We start from the raw sequence: 19,757 nt of genomic DNA on the forward strand, positions 1-19,757 counted from the left end.
ATTTGTTGCCATGTTTTGCTTTGTTATGTTTCATTGTTGTCCTGTTTTATTTTTCCTTGATCTGGCTCTGTTTTGAGCATTTTATGGATTAATTTTGACTTGAGCTTTGATTGTCATTGATAAATTTATTTGCTCAAATGCATGTGTGATATGGAATTTTATTAAGGTGTTGGAAAAACATTTTCTTGTGAAAATATGATTTAGTCTTAAAGGATCTAAATCCTTGAAATTTTCATCTTTTAGGAATCATTTGGAGCTTGTACACAGTTTTTGCTATCTTGTTTTGGTATTGTACTTGGATACTCTAGACCATTGTATTTTGGTAGAAAATAAATATTCTGCTGTTTGGTATGATGTTTTCATTTATTTGCAGTGCCCCTTGATGCCAAAAGGGGGAGAAAATGGCTGAAAATTGAAATTGAAAACAGGGGATGAAATCCTTTTGTGGGTTCATGATCACCCTTGATTCAATATTTTGTTGTGGTAATATATTTGATAATGCATCTGTTCTATTTTAGTAAACATGATTGCTGCTGCTTGATGTTTGTGATTTATTTACCTTGGTAAAATGTTTGCTGTGTTTGTGATGCATTTGATTTATTTGATGGTTGCTGTTTTGAATTTATTTTTTGGCAGTTCCTTTAAGCATAGTTGTTATGGTTTGAGATGATCATGCTTAATTAGAAATATTTACCTTACTATAATTAACTTGCTCTGATTTGCTTATTGGAAAATAGTTTTAAAAAGGCTTGAAAAGCAGCTTCAGGAAACATCAATTTTTTTACCCAATTTTTTTGTATGTTTGAGCAGAAAATCAAATTATTGATAACAAATGAGTTTTGATTATCATTTAGTTCTGCTCATAAATCAAGCCATTCAACATTACATAATGTATATGTTGAATAACATTGCTGTCTTAGGCTTGATAAAAATTGTTACAAGTATAAAGCTTCACTTGATAAAATAGCATACATTAAGGGGGAGCCATGTGATAATTAGAAAGGGGGAGAAATTCAAATATTCAAAGGGAGTATTCTATACTTTAATCTTTAATTTCTTTCCATTTCAATTTTTTATAATGTTTGTCATCAAGGGGGAGATTGATGAGTTTGAAAAACTCTATTTTTAATTTAAGTGATGATTAAACATTATAAATGTGATTAATTGCAAAATTATTATTTTGATCTTAATTTTCATATGTTGATTAAATAATTTTACAATGCATGTTTATATTGGGCCAGTTTTTCAACCTTAATATTAAATTGATGAGACTATGGCTGAAATAATTTTTGTTTCTTGGGCCGAATATAAAAGAAAAACCAAAGCCCAGTATGAAATCAAAATTCAGCCTTATAGGAAATAAATGGTGGCTGAATTGTTTAATTGGACCAGTTTCTATCAACATCATCATTAAGCCCATATTAAACCAAAGATCCAATGCTTGGTCCGAAACATATTGAGGGAAAGCAAATATTTTGCCTCCAACGGATCTCAATCTTTACCATGTGGTGGAATTCAAATTTCATTAAAGTGAAGTTAATGCATTGGGAACCATGAGAGAGAAAATGTGATTGACATGATTGATTGCATCTAGCTACACGCTACTCAGCAAAGGGAGTGGGAAAATTAATTCACTATTACACTTTTTCTTTGTTTCATTAATTGTTAATAGTTTCTCTTTTCTCTCTCTCATTTCTTTCTTCTCTATTCGGTCTTTACACAACAAACAATGGAGGCTATGGCTAGACACCGAAAGGAAGAACAAGCAACAAAGACCATCACTATGATGGCAAAAAAAAGCAAACTAAAAGTATGTAGTAGCTGAGATTCTCACCAAGAATGGTAAGATTTGGTGAGGTAATCTCGAGCTCTTCATACCCAAAAAAGAAAGAAGAAGATCTCGGCCAGCAAGGAGAAGATCCTTGGAGAGGATGGCTTGTCTCTGATTCTGCTCAACCGCCACAGGAGGTAGCTACAGTGGCTACGTGATGGAAGAGAAAGAGATTGAAGAAGATGAAGCTATCATCATCATGAAGCATCAAGGGCCAGAAGTTCATCTTGGAGAGCAAGGCAAGGATGAAGGGCTCGGATTGATGAAGAGTGGTGACCAAGGAAGGACTAGAAGTAATTGCATGTTGGGTTTTGCATGGGTTATCTCTTCTCTCTCTCTGGCGGAATCGGTTCTAACTTGAAGAAGAAGAAGATTGGCTTGGTTTGTTTGGTTTCAACCTTGGAGGCTTCTCCCTATAAGTATGGGTGAACAGTCAGGGTTTGATTCAAGGAGTAAGAGTGCAAAAGCACAGGGTTCTCATAGCTCTCTAAGCTGACAGAATTTCTTCTCCTTCAATGTTCTCATTTTGTAATTTTTTTGTTTAATTTCGTCATGTCTTGAGTCTCATGGAAAAAGGCAAACAATGAGGTTTGTATGAAAAAGCCATAGAGTGGAAAAAGGCAGAGAGTGCAAAATTAAAAGAAAAAGCCATAGATGTTCTTAGAGTTCCTTTGTACATCTGTGTTGTGTTTCATGATTCTGTGAGAATCCTCTTGTAAGTTGGGTTAGCACTTTACAGTTGAAAGCTTGGCTACGACCAAGTCAAGTTCAGTTTGGGTTTAGATTCTAGACTTGTCCCGGATAGGAAGGGTAGTTCCTAGGGAGAATTGGTGTTTGTAATCAAGGATGATTATAGTGAAATTTCATCATTATTGTGATGGAGACTGGATGTAGGCTGCCTTGCACTTAGCAGCTGAACCAGGATATATCTTGGTGTAATTCTCTCTTTCTTCTACTCCATTTCTATTTCTGCTGCTCAGGAGATAAAACTGAAAATATCTCATGCCGACTGATGAGACAAAAAGAAAAGTCTCGTGGCTGGGGACGAGACAAAAGAAAAAGTCTCGTGGCTAGTTACGAGATAAAAAGATAAAAAATTTCCAGAAGTGGTTTCAAAGGCCAGCAAGTATTGTCAAGTGAAAAGGGGGCTAAGATTCAACCCCCTTCTCTTAGCCACTGATAACCATCATCCTTCAATGTGATTTGATTTTAATCTCTTTTAAACCATAACTGTGCAAAATCCTCAATTAATGACCTTAAAGGTATACTGTAAAACCCTAACACAGCGCAAAATGAATAGTATTGGAAGCTCAACAAGCATGAAATGTCAAAGGAAAAGGAATGAAGGCAGCAATTGGAATGGTAGGGGACGAGTTAGGTTGAGGATTATGAAGTGTGGCGGGCACTATATCCCAAGAGTGTGGCAGGTGTAACACCCCAATTACCCTAAGCCTTACCTCTAGCCGTAAAGCAAAGGTTAATCAGAGATTACGACAATTCTAAGGCTTATACATATTTATATAGAAAGAAATAATATATTCTAGAAGTCTGATGAAAGATTTAGCTCAAAAACAGGATTTAAAAAGCGCATAACGTACTGGCGAAGCTACTAACTTAAATCACAAGGTACAGATAAGATGTATCAAAACATAATAGTATAATATCATAAGAATTTAGCCATGACTCGCGGAGTTTAAGTCGGCTAGCCATATACAGACAACAAGAAGACTGTAGTTCCTAAGGGCTTATACAAGTTTTGTTCTCTCAAATAAAAGCCTCTAGGCAGAACAAAATACAAAAGTGAGAGTACAAGATAAAATAACCAAGAAGACAACAAAATAGAATAAGATTCTCCGCGCTGCTACCATCACCCAACTCACTGCGGTGGGTCGTGACATGCATCTGAAAAACAACAACAAAGTATGGAATGAGAACCGAAGGTTCTCAGTATGGCAACAGTGCCCAATGATATCAGATGTAAGGCCCCGGGACGCCGAAGGCAATCCTAGAACTTCACATCACATACTGATATTCAAGCTTAGAATAAAATAAATAAATAAATATATAAAGAACTTAAACCATAAACCAGGGTTGTCTAAACCTAGGGGAATTCTAACTAATACTGTTCACACCGCTGTATCTCACAACCGTCGCCAACCTAACCTCCGTGCGATCCCATTGCCACCGCCTACCTAACCTCCTCAGCACCAGACAATCACAATATAAGTGCAAGCAAGTAAAACACAAGTAGAAGCATATAGAACAGTAATTCAAGTAAGCAAATAGGCATGTTATTCATTTAGGCATACAATTACAAGTCGGCAAAGCATACAAACAGATAGAAAATGTACATGATGAATGTCTATCCTATTGGCTCGTGATATCACTTGTCGATCCATAAATGCCAACCTGACACATCCTTTCAGATGTCGCTTTTCTGCCGCACCCACAAATATAGTGTCGGGCACACTCTATTGACCCACGAATATAGTGCCGGGTACACGCTATTCACCCACGGATATAGTGCCAGGCACACTTGCATGCATAACCCAAGGATATAGTGCCTGGCACACTCTTGCAGCAGAAAAGATTATCAATCATAAGTCAATCTCAGGGACATAATTCCCTGCACACTGTCATACTCAACCCATGGATATAGTGCCTGGCACACTCTCATTATTCAACAAGATCATCATCCCAAGGATATAGTGCCTGGCACGCTTTCCACATTCAACTAATCCATTAACAACCCCAAATCATCACCAGTCATTACCATTCCTCATCTCACATCTCCTTCAATTATCCATTTTCAACATTCTAAGGATATAGTGCCTGGCACACTTTACCTCAATAAACATCAAGCTCATAATACCCATCATCAGTTCTTAATTCCATTCCGAACTCATTAGTTTCTCAATTTCTCAATTCATTGTCAGTACTCGCCAAGTTCACTACTCTTCCTTCTCTCTCAACCACATTCATCCTCCATACCCCAGAAACCTAGACCTCCGTCTGCTAACTTTTCAAAATAATCACCAACTAAAACCATTAGCTTATCTCTCATATTCCCATACTCATAATTATGCCCAAAAGCCTTAAAATGGTGTTATAGAAGCTTACAACCTTGTTGGAAAGGTGAAATAGTTGAAAACAAAATTTAAAATTATGAAACAGCGCGTGTGCGTCCGCACAGGGGTGTGCGTGTGCACGCCCAGGAAGATTTTGAAAGTGTGCGTACGCACAGGGGTGTGCGTACACACAGGTACAAAAATTCACAAGTCTGTTTACTCGCACAAGCTGTGCGAGCGCCCCCAACAGACGACCCTTCCCGACTTGTGCGTGCGCACAGGGCTGTGTGTCCGCACAGGTCATAATTCCTCATTGATGTGCGTGCGCACAACCTAGGCTAGCGCTGCCACCAGAGCCCTTTTCCCTGCTTGTGCGTATGCACAGGTCTGTGCATACGCACAGGTCTGTGCGTCCGCATAGAATAACACTGTTACAGGGTTGTGCGAGCGCATAAGGCTGTGCGTGCGCACATATCAGAAAATCCTGAAATTCTGCAACTTAGCAGAATTTTAGATTTTCTACACCAACTTTGAATGTTCATAACTTCCTCTACAAAATTTCAAATTTCACAAACTTTATATCGATTAAAAAGGATTTTCAAAGATCTTTAATTCTAGATTAGTTTCATCAGATTTTGAAAACCGAGGCAAAAGTTATGATCAGACAAAGTTCACCAAAAATCCACTTTTACCAAGAATCTCAAAACCTCAACATTACCAACATTTCCAACCAAAACCAACCAAAACCACTTAAAAATCCTAATTTCTATCATCACCTACCCTTTATAGCATATTATACCATTCCCAACCGCCAAACCTCAATTATATGATACCAAAGTCAATCCTCCACCAACACTTTCCTCAATCCTAATTCAATCATTATCCAATATCAAGATCAACCCCATTTCATTCCAATTTCAATCTCTCACACCATCCTTACCAATTTCAACATCATAAATTCATCAACATATTCCAAAATCATCAACTCATCATAATTCACATCATGTATCAATAATCTTAACACTCACCTTCATTATACCAACAACATCACTAATCACCATCAATTACCAACCACATCAACAACAATAAATCACATATCCAACATCAAGCATCATAATCCCTCAATACCACCAATCATTATCAAATTCACATATTTCTCATCAACTTTCATAATCATTAAATGCCAACAACCTCATCAAATCATATAATCAATATTACTAGTATTTGAATTCGTTTCACACAACACCACCACTTCATTTATCAATCCTCATTAACAACACCAATCATCAACACTCAATAACACCAACAATTCCCAATAATTATCATCAACCACAATAATCCAATACAACCCATAATTATCATCCATTCACATATAAATATTTATACACCAACAATATTCAATCCTATCTTAGGGTCAACTAGCCTAAGTGTCCATGAACATTACATATTACATAAAAAAAACCGAAACCATACCTTGGTCGATTCCCAAATGCACCTAACACCAAAACGAAGCCACCAAGCTTGATCCAAGGCCTTAACCAACTCCAACAAACACCAAAGCTCAAACTAACAACACATATATATACCAACATCAAAACTTAAGATACATAAAACAACTAAATACAAGGATTTAGTAAAACCTTACCTTATCCAACGTAAGTAGCGGTAAAATCCAACAATTACCCGCTATTAAAGATAACCTAAACAAGCAAAACCACAAAACTTGCTCGAAAACCAAACCTAAAACGCGCAGATACTTAGGGCACAAAACTGGGGAGTGAGATGTAATTTCTTACCAGGTTTGCTTAGATAAAAACGTAGAGCTCGTCAAGAGCTTCACGTGGCCTCAAACGGCTCGTCAATCGGAGCTCCGGATCAAAAGTTATGGCTTCCGAAAGTGGAGGATGAATAGTGCTCCCATGGCTTCTCTTCTCTCTTCTCCCATAACCGAACTCTCTCTCTCTCTTTAATGAAAATGAGCTGAAAGCTCATTAAAGGAGACTTATATAAGTTGGGCTTGGGCCCAACTTGGGCCCGGTCTAACCCGTTAGCGTTTTTAGCCCGTTCGGCCTAACTTTGGGCCAAACCTTTAACACTAACGCCCAGTTTTCCATTCCTAATATTTTTCTAAGGTTTTCGACTATTTTTCACTTTTTCTCGCACAGTACCGGGCAGACTTGAACCGATTCAACCGGTTTAACTGCCGGTTCGTAGTTTTTTACAGTTTTTCGCAGAAAACACATTTTCTGACTCAGAAAGACCTACTGAGTCCAAAAATCATATTTAAATCCCCAAATTCTCATTCTAACTTTTTAGAACTTACTTTGGGCATTTAAATTATTTTATTCGTGAAAAACTCGGTTCTTATTGCAGGCACTATATCCCAAATAACAATACCTTCAGTGAGATGGTGGAAGGTTGAGGATTCCCTTCTAGAAGGTTCATGATTTCCTTCTTGTTGTTTCTCCTAGAGATGCACGACAGAGAGATTATGTCCGAGTTAGCTACCGAATGTGTCAGGTCTAGCAGTTGAACTGACACGTGAGCTCATGGCTAGTAGGACAAGCATGCATCATGTGCATTTGTTTACTATTGTTTGAGTGTCCATATTTGTTTGGGTTTGCCTAACTATATATTTCTGTTTAATTACTAATTGAAATACTTATCGTACATATTCTCTACTTGTGTTTTCCTTGTACTACTTATTATTTGTGTATGATTTCATTGTTGAGACATGAGACTTGAGATTAATGATGATTATGACTATGGGAATGAATGAAATCAGTGGTAGTTTAGAAAATGTTAAGCATAGCAAATTAACTCTATATTGATTAATGTTTTTGATTAAAATTATTGTACTAAATGATGGACCGAACAATCGTGGTATTGAGATTTGGATAGTAATATCACTACAAAAAAAGTGGATTAAAATGGTGGCAGTCACACAAAACTGCTATTTCTTTTTTGCCAATTTCAGCGTTTTTAGTCTCTGCCAGAATTTTCATATTTTTGTGGCGGTTTTAGTTGATTATGGCAGTTTAAAACCACCCCTATCATTTTTCGTTTCTCTTTTAATTCGGATTATTAGTGTTGCTGCATATATGAGAAATTTGTGGGCAATGTAAATGACGAACCCTAATCCTTTTCCACCGTTCATCTCACACCATTGTCCTTCACCTTGCGTCACTGCCAATTATCGCCTCGCTATCATTCATCCCCTCATTGCTGCTCTTCTCCTCGCCACTGCAAGAAATGCTATTGTTGCTGCCTTCATCGAGCTTCTACGATCTGTTTCTCAATCTGGCTTCAATTTGAATATCTAGCTTCAATCTGGCTTAATTCATCGCCATCGTTCATTCCCTGCCACTGCTCATCCCCTCGCGACACCTATCAACATCGTGCCGCTGCCTTCAATGAGCTTCTACAATCTTGTTCTGGCTTCGATCAGAAGGTTAGTCATCGCCTATCATCTCCTTGCTGCTTTGTTTATCACCTCGTCGCCGCAAGCAACATTGTTGCTGCCTTTAGCAAGCTTCTGCGATTTGGTTTCTGTCACTTGCGCAATTACGTCCTCGCTCTCGATCACTATCGAGAACTTCCTCGAGCACCGCCTCCAGACTCTCGTCTTCAAGTTCGGCATGGCCAAGTCAATCCACCACGCCATGGTCCTCATTCGCCAGCGCCGCACATTAGGTCTTTCTTTCTTTTTTTCACTTTTTTCAGAAATTTAGGGTTTTTAAATTTCTAATTTTCTATCAATGGTTGTTTGTTTTTGCTCATTGTCGAATTAAGAATCTAATTTCCTTGGTTTCTAGGATTTTGATAAAGTATTATTAAATTTTGTGATTATAGAAGATCTGTTCAATTTAACATTAGGCAAATAAAGTATTATTCTTTCTGAGTGTTTTTGTTTGCTGAAGTAGGAGATCTTATGTTATGTTTTGATCTTTGATTTGGTAATTCAAAGTTGAAACACTTGCCTAATTTTCTTTCTATATGCATGTGCTAATATAATTGCAATAATATAATTGGATCTTATGGAAAATCAATTCTACTTAGCTTTTGGTGCACTTTGTCATGTCAACTTCTGTTCCTCACTCCAATCCTTCTTGTGTCTTGATTATTGCTTCTAAAATGCTTATTTTGATTTTGAATATTTTTGCGTATGAGTTTGCTTCCTATTCATTTAGCATGTACATACACTTCATACTAGAAATGCCTGATTACCTAGAGTTTGATTTTGGTTTGTTGATTCAAAATCTAGTATTCATGATTATTGAGGGACATAATCGTAGAGATCCATAAGATGATAATGTCATTGAGGGACACAATAGATCTTTCTCTATGTAACAGCTCTGCTTCCTTACGTTAGGTATGAAAATTTATTATTGTTATCATCATAATGGATTTGTGTTTTCTACTGTGAATCATGTGTTTGTGTGACATTGCAGATTGTATTGAAAACCTTAGAAGATCTACAAAAGATTGTATGATCCAATGAAAACCAGGTGAATGGAAAGATTTACAATCATATGAAGAGCTTAGACAATAGCTTCCTAATCACAACTTTTGAACCGAATGTGACTGTGATGTTATTGCACACCTGGTTAGTTAGTCATCTTTATTTATTATTGTTAAATAATCAATGATTAAACTAGACTTTCTTGTTCTTATGGACTTGTTTGTTTTTCCTTGTTAAAATATTCTCAAGGTATAATTGTTACAACCGTATTTTTATACAATATGCTATTAACCTTTATGTATTCTTCTTCGCATATATATGGGTTCAGTAATGCTCCAATCGGTTAAGGAAAATGGAAATGGAATGAAACAAGGTTGTTATTTGTGGCTAGTGATGCTGATGCTTAGGAGATCGAAAGAAATGGACAATGGGGGGTGGACGTGAAGTGTTGGTGCACGAAATTGTGATCTCAGGCAACGGCGTCAAAAACTATGCACGCACGTCTTAATAAATTATTTTTTCATTCACAACTTCGATACAACTAACCAGCAAGTGCACTGGGTCGTCCAAGTAATAAACCTTACGTGAGTAAGGGTCGATCCCACGGAGATTGTTGGTATGAAGCAAGCTATGGTCACCTTGTAAATCTCAGTCAGGCAGATATAAAATAGTTATGGAGTTGTCGAAAATAAATATTAAAATAAGGATATGAATACTTATGTAAATCATTGGTGAGAATTTTAGATAAACGCATAGAGATGCTTTCGTTCCTCTGAACCTCTGCTTTCCTGCTGTCTTCATCCAATCAGTCTTACTCCTTTCTATGGCTGGCTTTATGTAAGGACATCACCATTGTCAATGGCTACTTTTGATCCTCTCTGGAAAATGGTCTGATGCGCTGTCACTGCATGGCTAATAGTCTGGAGGCATCACCGTAGTCAATGGCTGCATCCCATCCTCTTGTGAAAATGGTCTAAATGCTCTGTCACAGCACGGCTAATCATATGAGGTTCTCGATCATACTGGAATAGGATTCACCCTCCTTTTATGTCTGTCACTACGCCCAGCACTCGCGAGTTTGAAGTTCGTCACAGTCATTCAATCCCAGAGTCCTACTCGGAATACCACAGACAAGGTTTAGACTTTCCGGACTCTCATGAATGCCACCATCAATCTAGCTTATACCACGAAGATTCTAATTAAGAGATCCAAGAGATAATCATTCAATCGAAGGTAGAACGGAAGTGGTTGTCAGGTATGCGTTCATAGGGAATGATGATGATTGTCACGTTCATCACATTCAGGTTGAAGTACGAATGAATATCTTAGAAGCGGAATAAGTTGAATTGGATAGAAAAACAGTAGTACTTTGCATTAATCTTTGAGGAACAGCAGAGCTCCACACCTTAATCTATGGAGTGTAGAAACTCTACCGTTTGAAAATACATAAGTGAAAGGTCCAGGCATGGCCGAGAGGCCAGCCTCCATGATCTAAGAACCAGGCGTCCAAAGATGATCCAAAGATTCCTAATACAATAGTAAAAAGTCCTATTTATACTGAACTAGTTACTAGGGTTTACAGAAGTAAGTAATTGATGCATAAATCTACTTCCGGGGCCCACTTGGTGTGTGCTTGAATGTTACACGTGTAGAGGTCATTTTTGGAGTTGAACGCCAGTTTGTAACGTATTTCTGGCGTTCAACTCTGGCTTGTGACGTGTTTCTGGCGTTTAACTCCAGACAACAGCGTAGAACTGGCGTTCAATGCCCTTTTACATCGTCTAAACTCGGCCAAAGTATGAACTATTATATATTGCTGGAAAGCCCTGGATGTCTACTTTCCAACGCAGTTAAAAGCGCGCCATTTTAAGTTTGTAGCTCCAGAAAATCCACTTTGAGTGCAGGGAGGTCAGAATCCAACAGCATCAGTAGTCCTTCTTCAACCTCTGAATCTGATTTTTGCTCAAGTCCCTCAATTTTAGCCAGAAAATACCTGAAATCACAGAAAAACACACAAACTCATAGTAAAGTCCAGAAATGTGAATTTAACATAAAAACTAATGAAAACATCCCTAAAAGTAACTAGATTCTACTAAAAACATACTAAAAACAATGCCAAAAAGCGTATAAATTATCCGCTCATCACAACACCAAACTTAAATTGTTGCTTGTCCCCAAGCAACCGAAAATCAAATAGGATAAAAAGAAGAGAATATACTATAAATTCCAAACTATCAATGAAACATAGCTCCAATCAGATGAGCGGGACTTGTAACTTTTTGCCTCTTGAATAGTTTTGGCATCTCACTTTATCCATTGAGATTCAGAATGATTGGCATCTATAGGAACTCAGAGTTCAGATAGTGTTATTGATTCTCCTAGTTCAGTATGATGATTCTTGAACACAGCTACTTTATGAGTCTTGGCCGTGGCCCTAAGCACTTTGTTTTCCAGTATTACCACCGGATACATAAATGCCACAAACACATAATTGGGTGAACATTTTTAGATTGTGACTTAGCTTTGCTAAAGTCCCCAATTAGAGGTGTCCAGGGTTCTTAAGCACACTCTTTTTTTGCTTTGGACCTTGACTTTAACCGCTCAGTCTCAAGTTTTCACTTGACACCTTCACGCCACAAGCACATGGTTAGGGACAGCTTAGTTTAGCCGCTTAGGCCAGGATTTTATTCCTTTAGGCCCTCCTATCCACTGATGCTCAAAGCCTTGGGATCCTTTTTATTTACCCTTGCCTTTTTGGTTTTAAGGGTTATTGGCTTTTTGCTCTTGCCTCTTGGTTTTAAGAGCTTTTGGCTTTTTCTTGCTTGCTTTTTCTTTTTCTTTCTATTTTTTTTGCTTTTTTTTTTCTGCAAGCTTTGTTCCTTGCTGCTTTTTCTTGCTTCAAGAATCATTTTTATGATTTTTCAGATTATCAAATAATATGTCTCCTTGTCATCATTCTTTCAAGAGCCAACATATTTAACATTCTTAAACAACAACTTCAAAAGACATATGCACTGTTCAAGCATTCATTCAGAAAAAAGAAGCATTGTCACTACATCAATATAATTAAACTAAGTTCAAGGATAAATTCGAAACTCATATACTTCTTGTTCTTTTGAATTAAAACATTTTTCATTTAAGAGAGGTGATGGATTCATAGGACATTCATAACTTTAAGACATAGTTACTAACTACTAATGATCATGTAATAAGACAAACATAGATAAGCACTTAACATAGAGAAAATGAGAAACAGAAAATGTAAGAATAAGGAATGAATCCACCTTAGTGATGGTGGCATTTCCTTCTTGAGGATCCAATGATGTCCTTGAGCTCTTCTATGTCTCTTCCTTGTCTTTGTTGCTCCTCCCTCATTGCTTTTTGATCTTCTCTAATTTCATGAAGGATGATGGAGTGCTCTTGATGTTCCACCCTTAATTGTCCCATGTTGGAACTTAATTCTCCTAGGGAGGTGTTGATTTGCTCCCAATAGTTTTGTGGAGAAAAATGCATTTGAGGCATCTCCGGGATCTCATGGTGATGAGCTTCATGCGTCTCTTGAGATCCATGAATGGGCTCTCTTGCTTGCTCCATCCTTTTCTTAGTGATGGGCTTCTCTTCCTCAATGGGAATGTCTCCTTCTATGGAAGCTCCAGCTGAGTAACATAGATGGCAAATAAGATGAGGAAAAGCTAGCCTTGCCCAAGGAGAGGGCTTTTCGGCTATTTTGTAGAGTTCAAGGGAGATGACTTCATGAACTTCTACTTCCTCTCCAATCATGATGCTATGGATCATGATGGCCCGATCCACAGTAACTTCAGATCGGTTTCTAGTGGGGATGATGGAGCGTTGGATGAACTCTAACCATCCTCTAGCTACAGGCTTGAGGTCCAGTCTTCTTAGTTGAACCGGCTTGCCTTTGGAGTCAATTTTCTATTGAGCTCCTTCCACACATATGTCCATGAGGACTTGGTCCAACCTTTGATTAAAGTTGACCCTTCTAGTGTAGGGGCGTGCATCTCCTTGCATCATGGGCAAGTTAAACGCCAACCTCACATTTTCTGGACTAAAATCTAAGTATTTTCCCCGAACCATTGTAATATAATTCTTTGGATTCGGTTCTTACTTTGATCATGGTTCTTAGTGATCCATGCATTGGCATAGAACTCTTGAACCATTAGGATGCCGACTTGTTGGATGGGGTTTGTTAGAGCTTCCCAACCTCTTCTTTGGATTTCATGTCGGATCTCCGGATACTCATTTCTCTTGAGTTTAAAAGGGACCTCAGGGATCACCTTCTTCTTGGCCACAACATCATAGAAGTGGTCTTGATGAGCTTTGGAGATGAATCTTTCCATCTCCCATGAATCGGAGGTGGAAGCTTTTATCTTCCCTTTCCCTTTTCTAGAGGATTCTCCGGTCTTGGGTGCCATCAATGGTAATGGAAAAACAAAAAGCTTATGCTTTTACCACACCAAACTTAGAATATTGCTCGCCCTCGAGCAAGAAAAGAAAGAATAGATGAAGAAGAAGAAGAAATGGAGGAGAGGGAGAAGGGTTTGGCCATAAGGGTGGGTTTTGGGTGGGAAATTGATTTTGAATTTTGAAGGTAGGTGGAGTTTATGAGGTAGGTTTATGGGGAAGAGTGGATGGATGTGAGTGGTGAAGTGGTGATAGGGAAGAGAGATTGAGGTGATTGGTGAAGAGTTTTGGGGAAGAGTGTTTATGGGATTGTGTGAAAGAGGGGTGAGAAGAAGTGAGTGGAGGTGGGTGGGGATCCTGTGGGGTCCACAGATCCTGAGGTGATCCTGTGGGGTCCACAGATCCTGAGGTGTTCAAGGATTTACAACCTTGCACCAAATTAGGCATGCAATATACCCTTGCACACAACTCTGGGCGTTCAGCGCCAGATTGGTGCTTGTTTTGGGCGTTGAACGCCCATTTGTTGCCCATTTCTGGCGTTGAACGCCAGAACCATGCTTGTTCTGGGCGTTCAGTGCCAGCTCTTCTCCAGGGTGCAATTCTGGCGTTCAAACGCCCAGATGCTGCCCATTTTGGGCGTTCAGCGCCAGAACCATGCTCTGTTCTGGCGTTGAACGCCATCCAGATGCTTCTTACTGGCGTTTAAACGCCAGTAAGGTCTTCCTCCAGGGTGTGATTTTTTCTCTGCTGTTTTTGATTCCATTTTCAATTTTTATATTTATTTTGTGACTCCACATGATCATGAACCTATGAAGACATGTAACCAATAAAAATATAATTAAATAAAAATTGGGTTGCCTCCCAACAAGCACTTTTTTAATGTCAATAGCTTGACAGTGGGCTCTCATGGAGCCTCACAGATGTTCAGAGCATTGTTGAGACTTCCCAACACCAAACTTAGAGTTTGGATATGGGAGTTCAACACCAAACTTAGAGTTTGGTTGTGGCCTCCCAACACCAAACTTAGAGTTTGACTATGGGGGCTCTAGTTGACTCTATTTTGAGAGAAGCTTTTTGTGCCTCTTTTCCATGTTTACAGAAGGATAACCTTGAGTTGTAAACACAAGGGAGTCCTCATTCAATTGAAGGACTAGTTCACCTCTGTCAACATAAATCACAGCTCTTGCTGTGGCTAGGAAGGGTCTTCCAAGGATGATGGATTCATCCTCATCCTTCCCAGTATCTAGGACTATGAAGTCAGCAGGGATGTAAAGGCCTTCAGCCTTTACTAACACGTCCTCTACTTGTCCATAAGCCTGTTTTCTTGAATTGTCTGCCATCTCTAATGAGATTTTAGCAGCTTGCACCCCATAGATTCCTAGTTTCTCTATTACAGAGAAGGGCATGAGGTTTATCCCTGACCCAAGGTCACATAGAGCCTTCTCAAAGGTCATGGTGCCTATGGTACAAGGTATTAAGAACTTTCCAGGATCCTGTTTCTTCTGAGGCAATGTCAGTTGATCCAGATCACTCAGTTCATTAGTGAACAAGGGAGGTTCATCTTCCCAAGTCTCAATACCAAATAATTTGGCATTCAGTTTCATGATTGCCTCAAGGTACTTGGTAACTTGCTCTTCAGTAACATCCTCATTCTCTTCAGAAGAGGAATACTCATCAGAGCTCATGAATGGCATAAGGAGGTTTAATAGAATCTCTATGGTCTCTAGATGAGCCTCAGATTCCTTTGGTTCCTCAAAGGGAAACTCCTTATTGATCACTGGACTTCCCAGGAGGTCTTCCTCACTGGGATTCACGTCTTCTCCCTCCCTTACAGGTTTGGCCATGTTGATCAATTCAATGGCCTTGCACTCTCCTTTTGGATTTTCTTCTGTATTGCTTGGGAGAGTACTAGGAGGGATTTCAGTGATCCTTTTACTCAGCTGGCCCACTTGTGCTTCCAAATTTCTAATGGAGGACCTTGTTTCATTCATGAAACTTACAGTGGCCTTAGATAGATCAGAGACTAAGTTTGCTAAATTAGATGTATTTTGTTTAGAGTTCTCTGTCTGTTGCTGAGTGGATGATGGAAAAGGTTTACTATTGTTAAACCTATTTCTTCCACCATTATTAAAGCCTTGTTGAGGCTTTTGTTGATCCTTCCATGAGAAATTTGGATGATTTCTCCATGATGGGTTATAGGTGTTTCCATAAGGTTCACCCATGTAATTCACCTCTGCTATTGTAGGGTTTTCAGGATCATAAGCTTCTTCTTCAGAAGATGCCTCTTGAGTACTGTTGGATGCAGCTTGCATTATTCAGACTCTGAGAAATCATATTGACTTGCTGAGTCAATATTTTGTTCTGAGTCAATATGGCATTCAGAGTATCAACTTCAAGAACTCCCTTCTTCATAGGCGTCCCATTATTCACAGGATTCCTTTCAGAAGTGTACATGAACTGGTTATTAGCAACCATGTCAATGAGTTCTTGAACTTCTGTAGGTGTTTTCTTTAGGTGAATAGATCCACCTGCAGAAGTATCCAATGACATTTTAGCTAATTCAGACAGACCATCATAGAATATATCCAGGATGGTCCATTCTGAAAGCATGTCAGAGGGACATTTTTTGGTCAGTCCTTTGTATCTCTCCCAAGCTTCATAGAGGGATTCACCTTCTTTCTGTCTGAAGGTTTGAACATCCACTCTAAGCTTGCTCAGCTTTTGAGGAGGAAAGAACTTGGCTAAGAAAGCCGTGACCAGCTTATCCCAAGAGTTCAGGCTATCCTTAGGTTGAGAGTCCAACCATGTTCTAGCTCTGTCTCTTACAGCAAAGGGGAAAAGCATGAGCCTGTAGACTTCAGGATCTACTCCATTAGTCTTAACAGTATCACAGATCTGCAAGAATTCAGTTAAGAACTGAAAGGGATCTTCATATGGAAGTCCATGAAACTTGCAGTTTTGCTGCATCAGAGAAACTAGCTGAGGTTTCAGCTCAAAATTGTTTGCTCCAATGGTAGGGATGGAGATGCTTCTTCCATGTAAATTAGAATTAGGTGCAGTAAAGTCACCAAACATCCTCCTTGCATTATTATTATTTTCGGCTGCCATCTCCCCTTCCTGTTCGAAAATTTCTGAAAGGTGCTTGCTGGATTGTTGTAATTTAGCTTATCTTAGTTTCCTCTTCAGAGTCCTTTCAGGTTCTGGATCTGCTTCAACAAGAATGTTCTTGTCCTTGCTCCTGCTCATATGAAAAAGGAGGGAATAGAAAAATAATAATAATAGGGATCCTTTTTACCCAAGTATAGAGGTTCCCTTATGTGAGTAGAAGAAAAGAAGAAGAGAAAATCTGAACTCAGAGAGAGAGAGGGTTCGGATTTTTGGGGAGTGAGGGAGAGATGATTTTCGAAAATAATTTTTGAAAAAGAGTTAGTGATTTTTGAAAATAGTTTTTTGAAAAAGGTTAGTAATTTTCGAAAATTAAAATAAAAAATTTAAATAATTAGTTAATTAAAAAGAATTTTTGAAAAAGAGGGAAGATATTTTCGAAAATTAGAGAGAGAGAGAGAGAGAGATAGAGTTAGTTAGGTAGTTTTGAAAAAAATAAGAAACAAACAAAAAGTTAGTTAGTTAGTTGAAACAAATTTGAAAATCAATTTTGAAAAGATAAGAAGATAAGAAGTTAGAAAAGATATTTTGAAAATCAAATTTTTGAAAAAGATATGATTTTGAAAAAGATAAGATAAGAAGATATTTTTGAAAAGATATGATTGAAATTAGTTTTAAAAAAGGTTTGGTTTTTAAAATCACAATTAATGACTTGATTCACAAGAAATCACAAGATATGATTCTAGAACTTAAAGTTTGAATCTTTCTTAACAAGTAAGTAACAAACTTGAAATTTTTGAATCAAAACATTAATTGATGATGTTATTTTCGAAAATCATGTGATAAAGATAAGAAAAAGATTTTTGAAAAATATTTTTAAAATTTTCGAAAATAACTAAGAAAAATGAAAAAGATTTGATTTTTGAAAAAGATTTTGAAAAAGATAATATTTTTAAATTGAAAATTTGATTTGACTCATAAGAAACAACTAGATTTTTAAAAAGTTTTGAAAAAGTCAACTCAAATTTTCGAATTTATGAGAAGAAAAAGGGGAAGATATTTTTTTATTTTTGAATTTTTATAATGAGAGAGAAAAACGTGAAAAAGATGCAATGCATGAAAATTTTGGATCAAAACAATGAATGCATGTAAAAATGTTATGAATGTCAAGATGAACACCAAGAACACTATGAAGATCATGATGAACATCAAGAACATATTTTTGAAAATTTTTATATGCAAAGAAAACATGCAAGACACCAAACTTAGAAATCTTTCATGTTTAGACTCTATGGATGCAAGAATGCATATGAAAAACAAGAAAAGACACAAAACAAGAAAACATCAAGATCAAACAAGAAGACTTACCAAGAACAACTTGAAGATCATGAAGAACACTATGAATGCATGATTTTTTCGAAAAATGCAAGATGAACATGCAATTGACACCAAACTTAAAAATTGACTCAAGACTCAAACAAGAAACACAAAATATTTTTTATTTTTATGATTTTATAAATTTTTTTTTTGGTTTTTTTGAAAATTATATGAAAAAGAAAAATAAGGATTCCAAAATTTTTAATATGAATTCCAGGAATCTTGTATTCTTAGTCTAAAGCTCCAATCTGAGGGTTAGGCATGACTTAATAGCCAGCCAAGCTTTAGTATGTAACTCAGACATGACACGCCTGACATTCCCTATCGAGAAGAATTAGACATGGCTTTACAACCAGCCAGGCTTCAACATGCTTCATGAAACACTAGAATTCACTCTTAAAAATTCTGAAGAAAAATATATTTTTTGAAAACATTTTTATTTAAAATCTTTTTTCGAAAACAAAGGAGAAATTTTTGAAAGAAATTTTTTTTTAAAAAAAATTTGAAAATAAAACAAAAAGAAAATTACCTAATCTGAACAACAAGATGAACCGTCAGTTGTCCAAACTCGAACAATCCCCGGCAACGGCGCCAAAAACTTGGTGCACGAAATTGTGATCTCAGGCAACGGCGTCAAAAACTCTGTACGCACGTCTTAATAAATTGTTTTTTCATTCACAACTTCGATACAACTAACCAGCAAGTGCACTGGGTCGTCCAAGTAATAAACCTTACGTGAGTAACGGTCGATCCCACGGAGATTGTTGGTATGAAGCAAGCTATGGTCACCTTGTAAATCTCAGTCAGGCGGATATAAAATAGTTATGGAGTTGTCGAAAATAAATAATAAAATAAGGATAGAAATACTTATGTAAATCATTGGTGAGAATTTCAGATAAACGCATAGAGATGCTTTCGTTCCTCTGAACCTCTGCTTTCCTGCTGTCTTCATCCAATCAGTCTTACTCCTTTCTATGGTTGGCTTTATGTAAGGACATCACCATTGTCAATGGCTACTTTTGATCCTCTCTGGAAAATGGTCCGATGCGCTGTCACTGCATGGCTAATCGTCTGGAGGCATCACCATAGTCAATGGCTGCATCCCATTCTCTTGTGAAAATGGTCTAAATGCTCTGTCACAGCACGGCTAATCATCTGAGGTTCTCGATCATACTGGAATAGGATTCACCCTCCTTTTGCGTCTGTCACTACGCCCAGCACTCGTGAGTTTGAAGTTCGTCACAGTCATTCAATCCCAGAGTCCTACTCGGAATACCACAGACAAGGTTTAGACTTTCTGGACTCTCATGAATGCCGCCATCAATCTAGCTTATACCACGAAAATTCTGATTAAGAGATCCAAGAGATAATCATTCAATCGAAGGTAGAACGGAAGTGGTTGTCAGGCACGCGTTCATAGGGAATGATGATAATTGTCACGTTCATCACATTCAGGTTGAAGTGCGAATGAATATCTTAGAAGCGGAATAAG

At 37.8% G+C, this 19,757-nt stretch overlaps 1 non-coding gene across 1 annotated transcript; it reads left to right on the top strand.

Annotated features, from left to right (window-relative positions):
• The first annotated feature begins 16,387 nt into the window (after positions 1-16,387).
• On the top strand, positions 16,388-16,495 carry LOC112760196 (small nucleolar RNA R71). The gene has a single exon (XR_003180648.1). It is a non-coding gene; the product is annotated as a small nucleolar RNA R71 (small nucleolar RNA).
• The last annotated feature ends 3,262 nt before the right edge of the window (positions 16,496-19,757 follow it).

The sequence above is a fragment of the Arachis hypogaea genome, chromosome 16, assembly GCF_003086295.3.
Source record: "Arachis hypogaea cultivar Tifrunner chromosome 16, arahy.Tifrunner.gnm2.J5K5, whole genome shotgun sequence".
In the NCBI taxonomy this organism is placed as follows: Eukaryota; Viridiplantae; Streptophyta; class Magnoliopsida; order Fabales; family Fabaceae; genus Arachis; species Arachis hypogaea.